Raw genomic sequence first — 19633 nt, 5'->3', positions numbered from 1 at the left:
TAATTTTCCATCTCACTATTTATATTTAAACAGACCATTCACATACAGTATGTGATTGTCACAGCTCATCAACTCTCTCCTGACCTCGGCACAGGTCTAGAAAGTCACCCATAGAAGTCAATAAAGTCCCCTCCCGGTTGCTGTAAATCATATCTGAAAATGCTGTTAATAACAGCTCAGGAAAGATGGCGACACCCGTAAATTAAACAGATTAGAAAAAAGGATATATGTCACTATCTGGTTTTTAGGAGAACCTGTTACCTTTAGGCCTCATGCACACGGACGTTTTTTTTTGCGGTCCGCAAAAACGGTTTCCGTTGTTCCGTGATCCGTGTCCGTTTTTTCTTCCATGGGTCTTCCTTGATTTTTGGAGGATCCACGGACATGAAAAATGAAAAAAAAATCTAAGTCAAGTTTGCCTTTGAAATGATAGGAAAAAACGGACACGGATCACGGACGCGGATGACAATCTTGTGTGCATCCGTGATTTTTCACGGACCCATTGACTTGAATGGGTCTGTGAACCGTTGTCCGTGAAAAAAATAGGACAGGTCATATTTTTTTCACGGACTGGAAACACGGATCACGGACGCGGATGCCAAACGGTGCATTTTCCGATTTTTCCACGGACCCATTGAAAGTCAATGGGTCCGTGGAAAAAAATGGAAAACGGAACAAAGGCCGTGGATGCACACAACGGTTGTAACGGGGTTCCGAAGGTGCACTCGGTCCCCCATTAGCCGCAGACCTGCTGCTTAGCTTCGGAAATGAGGATCTGTGTTTTACCTTTTTCCCAGGGCGGCTTTACTAGTTGGGTGGCTCCCTGCTCCTAAGTCTGCCTTGAGCGCCGAGCTGATCACTCGGTGCTCGACTGGTTGGTCTGTCGGTCATGTGACGCTGGCCACGTCACATGACCCTCACTCCCCACTATAAATACAGGCAGCCTGCTGGCCACAGGTTGCCTGTTAATTTAGGTTCCACCTGTGATTTGGTCTTTCCTGGCGTACTTACCTCCTGCTGAATTCCTGACGATCCTCTGCCTGCTCCTTGTGTACTTTGCTGCTCTCCTGGTATTCTGACCCCGGCCTCCTCCTGACGATCCTCTGCTGACTCCTTTGGTACTTCTGGACTCTCCTGGTATTTATGACCCCGGCTTCTCCTGACAATTCTCTGCTTGCTCCATTTTTACTTTGTAGCTTTCCTGGTATTGACTCGGTCCGTTCACGTTCTGTTGTTTGTCTATCTGTCATCCCAGCATTTATTCCAAGCTAGGGATTGCCGTCCAGTTGTCCCCTGTCATTAGGACTTGCGAGGCAAGTAGGCAGGGCCAGGGGTGAGGGTGGAGCGCAGTAGTCACTTCCCTTCCCCCTGTGTGTGTGTGTACGCGACCGTTACAGATTAACAGGCCCAATAACCACTGTATAATGAATCCTCTGGTGACCCTGACTGACCATGTCTCTAATCTGACACAGATGGTGCAGGAGTTAGGGGAAAAACTCAGTTCTTTTGAGTTAGGGCAAGGTTCTTCCACTCCTCAGGCCTCCAGTCCGCATTTTGAGCCCCAGATTAAGCTCCCAGAACCCTTTTCTGGAGACCGGAAGAAGTTTCTCTCTTTTAAGGAGAATTGCAAACTTTACTTCCGTTTGCGCCCTGTGTCCTCTGGCCCCTAGAGTCAACGCGTGGGCATTATCATTTCCCGATTACAGGGTGATCCCCAGGACTGGGCGTTCTCTTTACCTGCTGGCGCCAGTTGTTTATCTTCTGTGGAGGGGTTCTTTCAGGCCCTGGGTACCCTGTATGATGAACCAGACAAGGCTCTAGTAGCCGAGACGGCTCTAAAGGCACTGGTTCAGGGCAATCTACCAGCGGAGGATTATTGCACCCAATTCAGAAGGTGGTGTGTCCCCTCAGGATGGAACGAACCAGCCCTGAAGAGTCAGTTCAGGTCAGGTCTGTCTGATAAATTAAAGGATCTTCTGGTCAGTTATCAACTTCCAGAGACCTTAGAGGAGATGATGACCCTTGTTGTCCGACTTGACCGACGGGTTAGAGAGAGACGACAGGAACAACAGTTCTCTTCCCAGATGGTGGTCCAGCCAGAGGCCTATCCCAGAGACAATGCTGAGGTCTCCACCGAGGAACCCATGCAGGTTGGCATGACCCGAGGGAATCTTCGCCGCAGACATGGAGAATGCTTTTACTGCGGAGATCCTGACCATTGGATCAACCAGTGTCCTAAGAAGGTCCTCTCTGTCAAGTCTCCTAAGGCAAGGCAACCTAAAGACCAGGTACACCCTGAATTTTCTAAATGTAAGCTTTCGGTACCGATTACAATTTCTCTGGGAGTAGATAAATGGCCGGGTAAGGCCTTTATTGAATCTGGCTCAGCAGCTAGCTTTATTGACTCTGAGTATGCTGTAAGATTGGGTATTCCTATGTTTGCCTTACCAACTCCTATTCATGTCATGGCTATTGATGCTACTCCTCTTATTGGTGGTACGGTGAGCTTATGTACCTCGGAGATTTCTCTAACAGTGGGTGTGTGCCACTCAGAGAGATGTTTGCTTTTAGTCCTGGAGAACCTACCGGCTGAGGTGGTACTAGGGTTGCCTTGGCTCCGACTACATAACCCCACTATAGATTGGTCCAATGGGGAGTTGGTAAGATGGGGGCCTAAGTGTGACTCGTGCTTGTCCGTGGTACAGGCTGGGGTCTCAGTAAAGTCTGATACTTTACCCTCTGTTGTTGGAGAATATTCTGATGTATTCTCATCACCAACCACGGAGGTTCTACCCCCCATAGACCTTATGATTGTACCATAGAGCTAGTAGAGGGGGCCAAGTTTCCTAAGGGACGAATTTTTAATCTTTCTATGCCCGAACGCAAGGCCATGAAAGATAATATTAAGGAGAGCTTTGGTAAAGGGCATATTAGACCTTTTGTCTCTCCTATGGGGCGGGGGTTTTCTTCGTTAAGAAAAAAGATGGTGGTCTTAGGCCATGTATCGATTACCGGAGATTAAATAAAATCACTGTCCAGAATAGATACTCCCTCCCATTGATTCTGGATTTATTTAACAAGGTTCTGGGGGCAACCTGGTTTTCCAAAATTGACCTGAAAGGGGCATACAATCTAATCCGAATCAAGGAGGGAGACGAATGGAAGACGGCATTCAATACCCCGGTAGGACACTTTGAATATCAGGTGATGCCTTTTGGACTCAGCAATGCCCCAGCTGTGTTCCAAAACTTCATGAATGACATTCTTAGGGAGTTCTTAGGTAAATTTGTTATTGTCTATCTTGACGACATTTTGATATTCTCTTCTGACTTTGAATCCCATGTGTCTCATGTTAAACAAGTATTAGAGGTGTTGAGGGAGAATCAGCTATCCGCTAAGCAAGAGAAATGTGTCTTTGGTGTACAGGAGATTCTGTTTCTAGGGCATGTTCTGACTCCTCACGCCTTCAAGATGGATCCTGGTAAGGTACTAGCAATTAAGGAATGGGTAAGACCTTCATCCTTAAAGGCCTTACAACGGTTCTTAGGTTTCGCCAATTACTATCGTAAATTTATTATGAATTTTTACGTAATTGCTAAACCGTTGACCGACCTTACTAAGAAAGGGGCGGATTTGGAGAATTGGTCTACTGAGGCCATTTCTTCATTTGAAAAATAAAAAAAGGCATTCAGTAGCGCTCCCATTCTGATCCAGCCTGATCAGGAGAAACCTTTTATTGTGGAGGTGGATGCGTCCGAGGACGGCGCAGGAGCAGTCCTTTCACAAGGTCCTGCTAGCCTCACTAACCTGAGATCATGTGCCTTCTTCACCAGGAAATTCTCTCCCACGGAGAGAAACTACGACATAGGGAATAGGGAGCTGCTGGCCATTAAATGGGCTTTTGAGGAGTGGAGACATTTTCTGGAGGGGGCAAGGCATTGTGTAACTGTTGTCACTGACCATAAATATGTTTCTCGAGTCTGCTAAGAGGTTGAATCCCCGTCAAGCCAGATGGGCTCTGTTTTTTACTCGTTTTGATTTTTCCATTACGTTCAGGCCGGGAAGTAAAAATGTGAAGGCGGACGCATTATCTCGGAGCTTCCAGGCTTTTCGACCTACTGAGGTACCACCTGAATCCATCCTTCCAGCAAAAATCTTCTTAGCAGCTCTTACCCAGGATATCTCGGCTCGCATTAGGTCTGAACAACATCTGGCACCGGTATCCACCCCAACAGATAAGTTGTTTGTTCCCGTACAATTTCGTCTCCAGCTGTTGGGTGAGTGTCACGATTCTGCCTTTTGTGGACATCCGGGTGTTGAGGGCACTAAGGATCTGGTTTCTAGATCTTATTGGTGGCCCACTCTAACTAGGGATGTCAAGTCCTACGTGTCAGCCTGTGAGGTTTGTGCCAGGTCCAAGACACCTAGGATTCGCCCTGCTGATAACCTACCACCCCTACCCATTCCCAGTAGACCCTGGTCCTATATCTCGATGAACTTTATAACTAACCTACCGCCGGCAGAGGGTAAGACTGTAGTTTGGGTAGTGGTCGATAGGTTTAGCAAGATGGTCTATTTCATTCCCCTGTCTAAACTCCCGAATGCCAAAACCGTGGCGTCTATTTTTGTGAAAGAAATTGTTCGATTGCATGGTATCCCGGAAAATATTGTTTCTGACAGGGGTGTGCAGTTTGTGTCCAAATTCTGGAGGGCCTTCTGTCAAAAATGTAAAATTTCATTGTCTTTTTCCTCTGCCTACCACCCTGAGAGTAATGGGCAGACTGAACGCCTTAAGCAGTCTGTGGAACAATTCTTGAGGTTGTATGTTGCTGATGACCAGCAGTTATGGGTGAAATTTCTTCCATTGGCTGAATTTGCTTTGAATAACCATGTCAATTCTTCTGCTGGGGTTTCACCTTTCTTTTGTAACCATGGTTTCCATCCCCGTTTTCATTCTGGGTCATCCGTCTCCTCCTCTAACCCTGAGGCGGATAGGTTCTCCTCTGAACTGTGCACAGTTTGGGCCCGGGTTCAATAGAACTTAGAAAAGGCTCAAAGTTCTCAGAAACTCAAGGCCGATAGGAGACGTTCAAGGGGGGTGAATTTTCAGGTTGGGGATAAGGTATGGTTGTCCTCCAAGAATCTCTCTCTTAAGGTAGATTCTAAAAAGTTTGCTCCTCGTTTTGTTGGACCATATAAGATCACGGAGGTGATTAACCCGGTATCATTTAGGTTGGAGCTGCCAGAGTCATTCCACATTCATAATGTGTTCCATAAATCTCTACTTAATATTTTGAACCGGTAGTACCATCGAAAGCCTCGCCTCCGCCGGTTCTTGTTAATGATGCTGTCGAGTATGTGGTGTCTAAAATAGTGTATGTCAGGAAGGTGCGTAATTCCTTGCAGTACCTGATTCACTGGAAGGGGTATGGACCTGAAGAGAGATCTTGGGTACCTGCCAGGGAGGTTCATGCTCCTAGACTTGTTCGAAAATTTCATTTAGAACACCCTGAAAGGCCATCGCCTGAAGTCTTGGGTCCGGTGGCCCCTCGTAAAAGGGGGTGTACTATAACGGGGTTCCGAAGGTGCACTCGGTCCCCCATTAGCCGCAGACCTGCTGCTTAGCTTCGGGAACGAGGATGTGTTTTACCTCGTTCCCAGGGCGGCTTTACTAGTTGGGTGGCTCCCTGCTCCTAAGTCTGCCTTGAGCGCTGAGCTGATCACTCGGTGCTCGACTGGTTGGTCTGTCGGTCATGTGACGCTGGCCACATCACATGACCCTCACTCCCCACTATAAATACAGGCAGCCTGCTGGCCACAGGTTGCCTATTCATTTAGGTTCCACCTGTGATTTGGTCTTTCCTGGCGTACTTACCTCCTGCTGAATTCCTGACGATCCTCTGCCTGCTCCTTGTGTACTTTGCTGCTCTCCTGGTATTCTGACCCCGGCCTCCTCCTGACGACCCTCTGCTGACTCCTTTGGTACTTCACGTCTCTCCTGGTATTTATGACCCCAGCTCCTGACTATTCTCTGCTTGCTCCATTTGTATTTTGTAGCTTTCCTGGTATTGACTCGGTCCGTTCACGTTCTGTTGTTTGTCTATCTGTCATCCCAGCACTTATTCCAAGCTAGGGATTGCCGTCCAGTTGTCCCCTGTCATTAGGACTTGCGAGGCAAGTAGGCAGGGCCAGGGGTGAGGGTGGAGCGCAGTGGTCACTTCCCTCTCCCCTGTGTGTGTGTACGCGACCGTTACAACGGTCGTGTGCATGAGGCCTTACTAACATGTCTGTTTTGGTTAATAATTGTATTCCACAAGAAATGACAATTCTGGAGCATCTTCACTTATGAACTTATGACCACACCCTTGGACAATGGGCATAATAACAAACAGTTTGCAGTTTACAAATAAATTAATAACAATAGAGGAACGATACAACATACAGTTAAAAGAATAGATGCTCCAGAATTGTGATTACATGGGGAAATTAAGTAGTTACTAAAGCAGAGAAGTCGGGAGAGGTGACATGTCCTCTTTTACTGACATAAAAATTGTTATAAATGAAATATTCCCCTTAAGCTGTGATATCACTTATTGTGACTATTGGATCCTGTGTTATTTATACAAAGGTGATATCTGTCATTGTTATCCTGCTTGTGATGATGATAATATGATGACTACTGAAAAGTTACCTGTACAAAAAATGAAGATTAGGCCTCAGTAATCAGTACAAATCATCAGTGCATGATTTTTGAAATTTTTAAACAATGTAGATGATGACGTAGAAAGTTAAAACTACTGCCAGAAAAACTAAAAACAAACGTTTACCATAAAACCGTCATTTAAATAATAGGTCATTTCTCCAAGCAACCCTTCTAAACTCCTGTTTAAATATAGCTGGAGTGCTCAAGGTGCCGAGAGTCAGATCCCCACTAATAAGGTATTGGTAATCTATCCGGAAAAAAAGATATCAACATTTAAGTCCCAGACATCACTTTTAATTAGAGATGAGTGAATTTAAAAAAAATTTCTATTTGAATGCCTCGGCAAATTTTTCCCAAAAATTTGCTTTGTTCCAATTTAATTTGTCACAAAGCGCATTAACTAAGCTATATCCCGGCCTGCAGGGAGATTGTATCTCAGTATACCTCACTGTGCATTGCAGCAACATGAAAAACTAGTCCTTTCTGGTAGTGAAAAAGTTACTGTGTCAGTATGACAGGCAGGTCACATACAATATATGGATGAGTGCATCGGCATGCATCACTACTTGCTCACTTTACACTTCACTTATTTGATCAGTTATGGGTCTAAAACACAGAAAAGGTGCAGATCTTTTCATGATACTTTATCTGCGAGTAGGATTGGCTCCTGATTTTGGCTCCACATACTGTACAGTAACTGCTAGAATTAACTGACCAAATAACTAAAGTGTGAACTTAGCCTTGCAGGTCAATGTTTGCATCATATATAATGTACTTACCCATGCAGTAGCCCAGGATTCTACTATAGAGTGAAAGAGCTGTCTCAATTTACACCATCTGCTGTTTCCACATAGATTGCTAGTTATACTATTAGCCACTGATTCTACTAAATTGTGAAAGAGCGGTCTCATTTTGCTGTTTGTGGGGAGTCCACATTGATTCATATTGTGTTACCCACTCATTCTACTATAGAGTGAAACAGTGGTCTAATTTCAATGTGCGGTGTCCACATTTCATAGATAAGATATTGTGTTACCCACTCATTCTATTATGGAGTAATAGAGTGGTCTCATTTTACACCATCTGTTGTTTCCACATAGATTACTAAAGAACATGTTCAGTTACCTACTGATACAACTAGTGGTGCCTTGACTGAGGGGTGGGATGTAAGCAGTAAGTTTGTGTTCACGTCAGTGTTTATTTTTCCCTTCTTTTGATCCATCAGAAAAACCCAAAAGAAAAATAAATGGATCCTGTCTTTTGAGTATCCATCTTCACACGGTCAGCATTTGGTCAGTAATTGGTAAGGCAAAAACAGGAGTGGGTCTAAAACAGAGATGACATGTGAAGGAAATTTTTGCATGTTTTCTGTGTTTTGGACCCACTTCTGCACTTTGCTTCCAAATCATGATGAAATCCTGATGCTAACTACTGTGTGGTAGAGGCCTTATAGAATCTCCAAAGACAGGATCCTGGTCTTTCAAATTTTTTGGTTCTTCTGACGGATCAGGAGAACAGTAAAACAAACTGTGATGTAAACAAGGCCAAACAGTGACACCAGTGTCCCCAAAATAGACTGGTGACTGTGGCAACAGCATGAGTAGTCAACACAGTGGCTCAGTCACAGAGTGGTGAGCATGACAACAGCATGAGGAGTCAACACAGTGGCCCAGTCACAGAGTGGGGAGGGTGGCAACAGTACGAGGAGTCAACATAGTGGCCTGTCACTAATGTAGGGAGGGGAGGTGGGGGGAAACAGCAGTGGCAATAACAGCACAAGATGGTGGCAGTAGGAAAAGATTGCAGCAGAGGCAGCCAGATGTGTGGCATCAGGCGAATGGCAGCATAAGAATATTGGCTGAAGCACATGGCCAGAATTAACAGGCCATTTTTCACAATGTTCTGGTGTGGCAGCACACTGCAGCCAGAACATTACTGCCAGATGATCTAGTCTGATGCATCAGGCACGGGTGTGTGGAAATCCTGGCTGATCCATGCCTGATTAATCATTATAAAGGTTAATCTCTAAACATCTTGGGTTACATTTATTAAGACTGGTGTTTTAGAATCCAGTCTTAATAAAGCCCTGCACTGTTACCGGCCTTTAGATAACTACTCTAGATCCACCGCTGCTTCTAAATGTAACACAGCTTCCTACCTGTCTTACATTTAGACCATTTTCTTCACCTTAAACAATCATAGAAAATGGTAAATGAGACAGGACTGCCGGCCTATCCCCTTCCCCGGCCACACCACGCCCACTTTTTAAGACCAGGCGTGAACGGAGAAAAGTCGCAGATTGCGACGCAAAGAACCTTGACAACATAGGCTTAATATATAGTCCTAACATTCAGATTATCTGAGAAAACAGCCAATAGTATATAAAATAAGGTTCTCTGAAATCATTTTTTCGTCTTTAAGTATTTTCTTATTTATTTATCAATATTTGTCGTTTACAGCAATTGTATTTTTTTTTAAATCAATTTCTAATATGTTATTTGTAATACATAACATACAAAAAGAAAAAAAAAAGATAATGAAAAAAAGAAAGTGGAAAATGTTATCAGCTGTACTCTTGAATTACGTGGCAGGAATAATAGTACTAGGAAAGTATCAATAATGAATTCTAGCAGAATTTATTAAGAAGAAGTCACTTGGGGGAATTTGTCCGTAAGAATTTTCAATTTAAATTTAATTTTTTGATAATTTGCACTTTGTTTCTTCCCCTGCTTCTCTTCCTTTTTCGCAATCTGCCTCCAGTTCTCATTCACTCTCCTCTGGTCTCCAATGATGGCCCCAGAAACAAATTACGACCCTTGGATAATGTTCTCATTCAGATTATAATTGGGCAAATGTGTCCCATCAACTCCCATTGGATTTTAATATTTCATGTTTATTTAGTCGTATTGCAATCATTTTTCCATTGTATAGTTATATTATTAATCTCCAATGCTGGTGGCACTGGATTCTTCCATTCCCTGGCAATAGCAATACTAGCTGCTAGTAGAATATGCCTGACAACTGCACATGTGGTACTAGATATTTGATTTGATTGATTTAAGTTAAGAAAACAAAGTGCTAGTTGAGGAGTTCCTGAGAGTCACACCCGTAACCATTCTTAGAAAATCTAATATATTATAACAAAAAGATTACATTAATGGATTGATAATTGTTGATCAATTTTGGAAGAAGGTCTATTAGTCTATTAGCGATTATTTTAGTGTATTGTTTTGGATCCACATTTAATAAAGAGATCGATCTGAAGTTTGCAGGAGGGATGGCAGGTTTATCTGTTTTTGGGATTGTGGCATTCCTTAGGAAAGGAGCTAGTAAAGATGACATGATTAAATTAGGGTATTTTCACACTAGCGTTTTTGTTTTCCGGTATTGAGTTCCCTCACAGGAACTCAATACCGGAAAAAATGGATCAGTTTTATCCGAAATGCATTCTGAAAGGAGAGCATTCCGTTCAGTCCCTTTTATGTTTTTTTGGACGGAGAAAATACCGCAGCATGCTGCAGTTTTATCTTTGGCCAAAGATACTGAACACTTGCCGGCATTAATTTACATTGAAGTGTATTAGTGCCGGATCCGGCATTAAGTGTTCCGGCAAAACGGACCTCCAAAAATGACAAAAATAATTAATATCGGATCCGTGTTTCCGGATGACACCAGAGAGATGGATCAGGTATTGCAATGCATTTGTCAGACGGATCCACATGACAAATGCCATCAGTTTGCGTCTGGATTCCTGGATCCGCCAGGCAGTTCCTCTGCCGCTAGTGTGAAAGTCCCCTAAGTCATCCAGGTATGGAGAGAGGATGGAGTTATATTTTTGATAATAAGCAGTGGTAAAGCCCATCAGGGCAGGGGGACTTGTTCTTAGGAAGATGTTTAATGACATCAGCAATTTCTGTCATAGATAGGAGGGGGGATGATATTATATCCAGTTACAAGCTCGATAGTTTTAGAAGGTTTTTCTTAGCCATAAAAGATTTCTTCTCTAAATAGGTAGTATGTGAAATTATCAGATGAAAGGTTATATCGTTTATTGTAATATGTTGCAAATGCATTCACTATTTCTTTACGCTGCGTTCAGACCTGAGCGTACGGGATAGAGCGCTCTGTATTCGCGATTGTATGCGCGTTTACAGACGCGGCTCCGGAACAAGCGAACACCCATTGTCGCGCGTTCCCGGAAGTCTATGTACGGGAACGCGTGACAAGATGCCCCAAAGAAGCTCCTGCACTTCTTGGGGCGTCGGGCGTTTTACAGCGCGATGGTACGCGCTGTAAAACGCTCAGGTGAGAACCATTCCCATAGGGAAACATTGGTTTTTGCCTGTTGAGCGTTTTACAGTGCGTAGGAACGCGCTGTAAAACGCTCAGGTGTGAAGACAAGCCTTAGGGTCCATAATTCCTTGAATTTTTTCATCAATTAAATAAGGAATACAGTTGTTTAGCTTGTTTACTTTTAGCAAATTTTTTAACTAGGATATTATTATTTTTATAAGCATCCATTTGGTATATTTATAGTAATTTTTCATATCTATAAAGGAAAAATCCTTGAAATTGGGCTCTACATTCTTGTAACAAAGCTGCTTTATCTGGTGAGGGGTTTGCTTTATTTAAAGATTTAAGCTGTTTTATCTTATTAGTTCATAATGTAATAATTTTTTCTTTTTCCTTTTTACATCCCGATCTGGCTTAAATTATAATACAGTATTTCTAATGAAGTCCTTGTGGACAAACCAAATTGTGAATGGGTTAGTGGTAGAAGTTTTATTATTGGTCACTCCACGTTATTACCCCAATATCCACTTTAGTAACATGTTAAAGTGTAACTGTACCTAAAAAAAATCTATCCATTTATAGACAATTTGTCTTACCGTGGACTGATGAACAGCAAGGCGTTTGGAGATACTTTCATAACCCTTTCCAGCTTTATGCAATTCAACAATTCTTAATCGTAGGTCTTCTGAGAGCTCTTTTGTGCGAGGCATCATTCACATCAGGCAATGCTTCTTGTGAAAAGCAAACCCAGAACTGGTGTGTGTTTTTTATAGGGCAGGGCATATGTAACCAACACCTCCAATCTCATCTCATTCATTGGACTCCAGTTGGCTGACACCTCACTCCAATTAGCTCTTGGAGATGTCATTAGTCTAGGGGTTCATATACTTTTTCCACCTGCACTGTGAATGTTTACATGGTGTGTTCAATAAAAACATGGTAACATTTAATTCTTTGTGTGTTATTAGTTTAAGCAGACTGTTATTGTCTATTGTTGTGACTTAGATGAAGATCAGATCACATTTTATGACCAATTTGTGCAGAAATCCATATAATTCCAAAGGGTTCACATACTTTTTCTTGCAACTGTATTCACATTTAATTTTTTACAGGTTCTTTGGAAAATGAAAAGTGGAATATGATTGGTTGTTATGGGCAACTATGGCTACTTTCCTGGGATGCGGAGCTGTCACGAGGGTGTCAAGAGCCACGTCTGACTCCGTTATATCTGGGGTCAGGAAGTCGCAGCGGGTGGCTGCGCGCTCTATGTATAAAGATAGTGCTGCTTCTTAATGGTAGCTTTCCGGGTTTGCTTTGCAACACTTTTTGGCTCACTCAGGGATCCGTAGCTTCTTCTCCTCAGCTGTTTCTTGTCCAGAACTCCCAACCTCCTTATATTCCCCTCTCCCACTTCTCTGGTTGCCAGATATAGAGCTTCCTGCCTGGACTTCTATACTGACCCACTGGAGCTGAGTAGCTGTGATCCCTGGTTGTTGTTCCAGAGTGTTACCCTCCGGATCCCTGTTGGGCTTTTGTTGTCTGTTGTTGTAGCCCACCTGGGATTATATGTTTTGTCTGTTTTGTCTGTCCTCTCCTTGGTGTTTTCCTTTAGTGTCAGTGGTGCGGACTAGTGATCCCACCGCCCTGTTCACTACGTAGGGCTCATCTTAGGGAAAGCCAGGGTTTAGGCACGTGATCGGCGTACGGGTGAGGAACCCGTCTAGGGACGTCAGGGCAGTCAGGTGCCAGCCTCAAGGTGAGTCAGGGGTCACCACCTTTCCCTCTCCCTTGGACAGGGCCTTTCCATTTCCCTCCCTTCGTGTGACGCCGGTCATTACATTATATCTGGCCCTTATTTTGTATAGGTAAAAAAAAAAAAAAAAAAACTTTTTTCTTTTTCTGCCTATTTAGAATCCAGTATGGATCCAATTACTGCTTTGTCTAAGCAACTTCAAGGCCTGTCTTTGGAGGTGGCAGGATTGAAGGCGTCGGTCCTCCAGCAACAGCAGCAATTGCAACAGACCGCAAGCCCAGCGGTTGCTACGGGTAACCAGGTTGTTGCGGAACCCAAGGTTGTTCTTCCTGACAGATTTTCTGGGGGAAGGGACAAATTTGTGACGTTCCATGAGGCCTGTAAATTATATTTTAAGCTGCGCCCTTACTCCTCTGGTAATGAAGAACAGCGGGTGGGGATTGTTATTTCCCTGCTTCAGGGGGACCCGCAATCCTGGGCGTTCTCTTTACCCACTGATTCCCAGGCTCTCCGGTCAGTGGATGAATTTTTTGGGGCATTGGGTCTCATATATGATGACCCTGACCGAGTCGCTCTGGCTGAATCAAAATTACGGAGACTCCTACAGGGAGAGCGGCCAGCAGAGGAGTATTGCTCAGAGTTCCGTAGGTGGGCTACGGATACCCAGTGGAACGACTCGGCTCTCAGGAGTCAGTTCTGCTCTGGGTTATCCGAAAGGATTAAGGATGCGCTTGCGCTGTATGAGACTCCCTTTTCCCTTGATGCTGTTATGTCCCTTTCTATCAGAATAGATAGACGTTTGAGGGACAGATTGAAAAATCCTGAGCCATTGGTAACCCCTCCCAAGTAGCAGTTAGTCTGTACGGACTTAGACGAGCCTATGCAGCTAGGAGAAACTACTCGTCAGGTCCGTCCTCCTGAGGCAGGCCGTAGGCGTGGGGTTTGTTTTTTCTGTGGGGGGAGAGGTCATTTCATTAATGTCTGTCCTTCCTTTCCCAAAAACAAGAGACCGTCGGAAAACTACTAACCCCAGGCTGTGTGGAGGATGTCAGCCGGGGGGTATACGTTTCCTCCATACGTACATCTCAATTTGTGTTGCCAGCGGTTGTTGTTTTTGGTATTAAGACGGAGACTATTTCTTTCTTTCTAGACAGTGGAGCAGGAGTAAATTTGATAGATGCCCATTTTGCCCACACTATGGGTTTGTCTCTCTGTACGCTACAGAGACCTATTCCCATATTCGCTATTGATGCTGCTCCTCTGTCTCAGAGAAACCTCACTCAAATTGTCCATAACTTACACCTTCGGGTAGGGGACCACCATAACGAATGTCTTTCATGTTATGTTCTGGAGGGGCTTCCTACTCCTGTGGTATTGGGTCTTCCCTGGTTGGTAGCGCACAATCCAGTGGTGGATTGGCAGGCCAGGGAGATATTGGAGTGGAGTGAGCATTGCAGAGAAAATTGCTTAAATAGCAATTGCTTAGTCGCCTCCATAGCTGCTCTACCTAAATTTGTTTCGGACTTTGAGGACGTTTTTTCTGAAAAGGGTTGCCATCATCCTTACGATTGCCCGGTTAATCTGATTCCCGGTGCAAAATTACCCAAGACCAGGTTATATAATCTTTCGGGTCCGGAGAGACAAGCCATGAAAAATTATATTTCCGAGAGCTTGGCTAAGGGACACATCAGACCCTCTTCTTCACCCGTGGCTGCAGGGTTTTTCTTCGTTAAAAAGAAAGATGAGGGCCTGCGTCCTTGCCTAGATTTCCACGAACTAAACCGGATAACCATCCGAGACCCTTACCCTCTTCCTCTCATTCCTGACCTGTTTAATCAGATTGCGGGTGCTAGGTGGTTCTCCAAACTTAATCTTAGGGGGGCCTACAATCTGATTCGTATCAAGGAAGGGGATGAGTGGAAGACAGCTTTTAACACCCCTGAGGGGCATTATGAAAATCTAGTCATGCCTTTTGGCCTGACCAATGCTCCTGCTGTCTTCCAACATTTCGTTAATTACATTTTTAGTCATCTTATCGGCAGGTTTGTGGTGATATACCTAGATGATGTTTTAATTTATTCGTCTGATCTGAAAACACATGAGGTGCATGTCAGACAGGTACTGCAGGTCCTACGGACGAATAAATTATATGCGAAAATTGAAAAATGTGTCTTCGCCGTTCAGGAAATACAGTTCCTAGGTTATTTATTATCTGCCTCAGGTTTCCGTATGGATCCTAGGAAGGTCCAGGCAATTTTAGATTGGGATCTTTCTGAGAACCTCAAAGCACTGCAACGGTTCTTGGGCTTTGCAAAATTCTACAGAAAGTTCATTAAAAATTATTCGGTGATTGTCAAACCCCTTACTGACATGACTAGGAAGGGGACTGATTTTTCTAAATGGTCTGACGTCGCTAAAATTGCTTTTTCCTCTCTAAAAGAGAGGTTTACCTCGGCACCTGTACTAATCCAACCTGATGTCTCCCAGCCTTTTAATTTGAAGTAGATGCGTCAGAGGTGGGAGTGGGGGCTGTATTGTCTCAGGGTCCGTCTCCTGGCAAATGGCGTCCTTGTGCTGTCTTTTCTAAAAAACTATCTGCAACGGAGAAGAACTATGATATTGGCAAAAGGGAACTATTAGCTATTAAACTAGCGTTTGAAGAATGGCGTCACTTTTTAGAGTGGGCAATTCACCCCGTCACGGTGATTACAGACCACAAGAATCTTCTGTACCTCAAATCAGCTAAGCGTCTCACCCCTAGACAAGCTAGGTGGTCGCTATTTTTTACCAGGTTTAACTTTGTTATTACCTATTGTCCTGGGGCAAAAAATACCAAGGCAGATGCATTATCTCGTTGTTTCCCTGGAGGGGGTAATGTGAGTGATCCGGTACCCATTCTACAAAGGGGAGTGGTTGTCTCTGCAGTACACTCTGTTCTGGAGGGGAAGGTGTTAGAGGCCCAGGGGGACGCCCCGGTCTCTTGCCCCTCAGAGAAATTGTTTGTACCGTTAAACCTGCGTCTCGAATTATTAAAGGAACATCATAATTCGGCACTTGCTGGGCACCCGGGTAGTAAAGCAACCTTGGAACTATTGCCTCGTCGTTTTTGGTGGCCAAGGTTGCGTCAGGATGTTATGGATCTACTTGTTCTACTTGTGCGCGCGCGAAAGTCTCTCATACACGTCCTGCAGGGTCTTTATTGCCACTTGTCATTCCCAATACGCCATGGACACATCTGTCAATGGATTTTATTACTGACTTACTTTTGTCTGCGGGTAAAACAGTTATCTTGGTAGTAGTAGACAGGTTTAGCAAGATGGTACACTTCATTGCGTTACCCGCACTACCTAATGCTAAGACTCTTGCTCAGGTATTCATCAGTGAAATCGTGAAGCTTCACGGGGTCCCTTCCGATGTTGTTTCGGATCGGGGAACCCAGTTTATTTCTACGTTTTGGAAAGCTTTTTGTTACCGTTTGGGGGTACACTTGTCCTTTTCCTCAGCTTTTCATCCTCAGTCGAATGGACAGACTGAGCGTATCAACCAAAACCTTGAGACATATCTAAGGTGTTTTGTGTCTGAAAACCAAGAGATGTGGTCATCATATTTACCGTTAGCCGAGTTTACCATAAATAATCGCCGTCAGGAATCCACTGGCAAGTCACCATTTCTTGGTGCATATGGTTTTCATCCCCAATTCTGTACTTTCAAGGAGGGGGGGTCTTCTGGGGTTCCCGAAGAGGAACGGTTTTCGTCATCTCTTTTATCTGTATGGCAGAAAGTGCAAACTAATTTGAAAAATATGGGAGGTAAATATAAATACATGGCTGATAAGAAACGGTCGCTAGGTCCGGACCTAGGTGTGAATGACTATGTGTGGTTATCTACTAGGAATATTAAATTAAAGGTTTCCTCTTGGAAACTGGGTCCTAGGTTCATTGGTCCTTACAAAATAATAGCCATCATTAACCCCGTGGCTTTTCGCCTGGAGCTACCTCAGACTTTTAAAATCCATAACGTCTTCCATAAGTCGTTACTCAAAAAGTATGTTCCACCTCTAGAACCATCACCGCTGCCACCCCCTCCTGTTATTGTGGATGGTAATCTAGAGTTTCAAATATCCAAAATTGTTGATTCTCGCCGGGTCCGCCGGTCTCTTCAATATCTGGCGCATTGGAGGGGTTACGGTCCCGAGGAAAGAATGTGGGTTCCAGCGTCTGAGGTAAACGCCGACAGGTTAGATCGGGCTTTTCATGCCTCTCATCCTGAGAGACCTAGTCCTGAGTGTCCGGAGGCCCCTCGTGGAAATGGGGGTACTGTCACGAGGGTGTCAAGAGCCACGTCTGACTCCGTTATATCCGGGGTCAGGAAGTCTCAGCGGGTGGCTGCGCGCTCTATGTATAAAGATAGTGCTGCTTCTTAATGGTAGCTTTCCGGGTTTGCCTTGCAACCCTTTTTGGCTCACTCAGAGATCCGTAGCTTCTTCTCCTCAGCTGTTTCTTGTCCAGAACTCCCAACCTCCTTATATTCCCCTCTCCCACTTCTCTGGTTGCCAGATATAGAGCTTCCTGCCTGGACTTCTGTACTGACCCACTGGAGCTGAGTAGCTGTGATCCCTGGTTGTTGTTCCAGAGTGTTACCCTCCGGATCCCTGTTGGGCTTTTGTTGTTGTAGCCCACCTGGGATTATATGTTTTGTCTGTTTTGTCTGTCCTCTCCTTGGTGTTTTCCTTTAGTGTCAGTGGTGCGGACTAGTGATCCCACCGCCCTGTTCACTACGTAGGGCTCATCTTAGGGAAAGCCAGGGTTTAGGCACGTGATCGGCGTACGGGTGAGGAACCCGTCTAGGGACGTCAGGGCAGTCAGGTGCCAGCCTCAAGGTGAGTCAGGGGTCACCACCTTTCCCTCTCACTTGGACAGGGCCTTCCCATTTCCCTCCCTCCGTGTGACGCCGGTCATGACGGATCTGTCATGACTCACAAAAGAAAACTGATCCGTCACCCATTGGCTTACAGTTCCATGGCTATTTTAGAGACAATTCAACCGCATCCGTTCATAACGGATGCAGACGGTTGTATTATCATGATGGAAGCGTTTTTGCTGATCCATGACAGATTCAGCTAAAATGCAGATGTGAAAGTAGTCTAAGCCAGTTCTACTTTATACCAGCTTGAAAAATCTCCCCCACAAAGTCTTTAACAGCCATCATAACTCCCCTCATTTTTCTTTTGCAGGCTGATATATACAGACAAGGAAATTTAGATTTCAATGGAGACCAGAAGGAATGCTTAGGGTACTTTCACACTAGCGTTATTCTTTTCTGGCATTGAGTTCCGTCCTAGGGGCTCAATATCGCAAAAGAACTGATCAGTTTTATCTTAATGCATTCTGAATGGAGAGCAATGCGTTCAGGATGCATCAGGATGTCTTCAGTTCAGTCTTTTTGACTTTTCAGGACATAGATAATATCGCAGCATGCTGCGGTTTTATCTCCGTCCAAAATTCCAGAACACTTGCTGGAATTCCTTATCCGGCATTTTTTCCCATTTACATGCATTGAATGCCGGATCCGGCCTGAGTGTTCTGGCAAAACGGATCCAGCATTGCGGTCTGCACATGCTCAGACCACAAAAAATTTGAAAAAAATAAATGTCGGATCCGTTTTTTCCAGATGACATCGGAGAGACGGATCCGGCATTTCAATGCATTTGTCATACGGATCAGGATCCGTCTGACAAATGCCATCAGTTTGCATGCGGTTTGACAGATCCGGCAGGCAGTTGCGGCGACGGAACTGCCTGCCGGAATCCTCTGCCGCAAGTGTGAAAGTACCATTAGAAATGTACCTGTGACCATGATCTTACTGCTGCTCCTATGTGTTATTTCCACTGTATAAGTATATAGCTGCATCCTATTCAGAGAACAGTCAGAAACATCAAACCAATGACTGCCTAAAGCAAAAACAGTGAGTAACCGAACATCAAATGCCTATTGATGTGTGGAAGTGCGAGACACATCATTGGAGGAAAAGTAGTACAGCACAATATACTATTTTATATAGGCTGCATTATATAAGCCTTATAAGAGACGAGTGAAGTTTACAAGTTTGATTCGGCTGCTTAGCATAATTTCACAACAAATTTGCTTTGTAACTAATTACTTCATCACGAAGTGCATTTCTTTGTAAGTAGCAGACGCAACGATGAGGAATGGCGATTGCACCACCCCGTCATTGAACCCCTCAGATACCGGGTTTATTGCTGATCACAGCATCTGAGATAAAAAATTAAAGCTTTCAGGGATAATTCGGTTTAAAAAATAAATAAATAGTACTTACCTTATCCATTTGAGTGTGAAGAGGCCATCTTGATTGAAGATCCCAAGCAAAATCTCACACGGTGCGTGATGGCCTCATCAAGCTGGCAGGAGTGGTGACGTTATATGGTTAGTTTCGCCATTATCTGTGACTTTTCCACGCTCACGCCAGGTCTAAAATTGTCTTCATGGCGTGGGTGGGGAAGGGTACGGACCAGCAGGCCTACATCATTAATAATTTTCTTCACCTGTTTTTGGCATAGAAAATGGTCTAAATGTAAGACAGCTGGGAAGACGTCTTACATTTAGTACTCGCCCTTGATGCGCTGAAGTTATGGAGAGGCCTGCTCCTCTTCATAATATCTGCGGATTCACCACCAGCAATGGGCCTTTATTAAGACTGGCATCTAAAACTCTGGTCTTAATAAATGTGCCTCTATGTCTTCTCCAACAATAAGTTCTTGTCTTTCAAGCTTAAACATCTGGAGACAGCTGGAGCCTCAAGTAATCTTCCAATCTGGTAGGATTCTTGCCACCGGTGATCTATTGTCTGTTGCATCCACAGGGGGG

General features: G+C 44.3%; 1 long non-coding RNA gene across 1 annotated transcript; it reads left to right on the top strand.

Moving 5' to 3' along the window:
- Positions 1–7372: 7372 nt before the first annotated feature.
- LOC120987113 lies at positions 7373–19357 on the top strand. The gene is made up of 4 exons (XR_005775917.1): positions 7373–7607; positions 8421–8426; positions 14190–14193; positions 19346–19357. It is a non-coding gene; the product is annotated as an uncharacterized LOC120987113 (long non-coding RNA).
- The last annotated feature ends 276 nt before the right edge of the window (positions 19358–19633 follow it).

This window comes from Bufo bufo, chromosome 1 (assembly GCF_905171765.1).
Source record: "Bufo bufo chromosome 1, aBufBuf1.1, whole genome shotgun sequence".
Taxonomy (NCBI): domain Eukaryota; kingdom Metazoa; phylum Chordata; class Amphibia; order Anura; family Bufonidae; genus Bufo; species Bufo bufo.
This window is presented reverse-complemented; position numbering and strand designations above follow the sequence as displayed.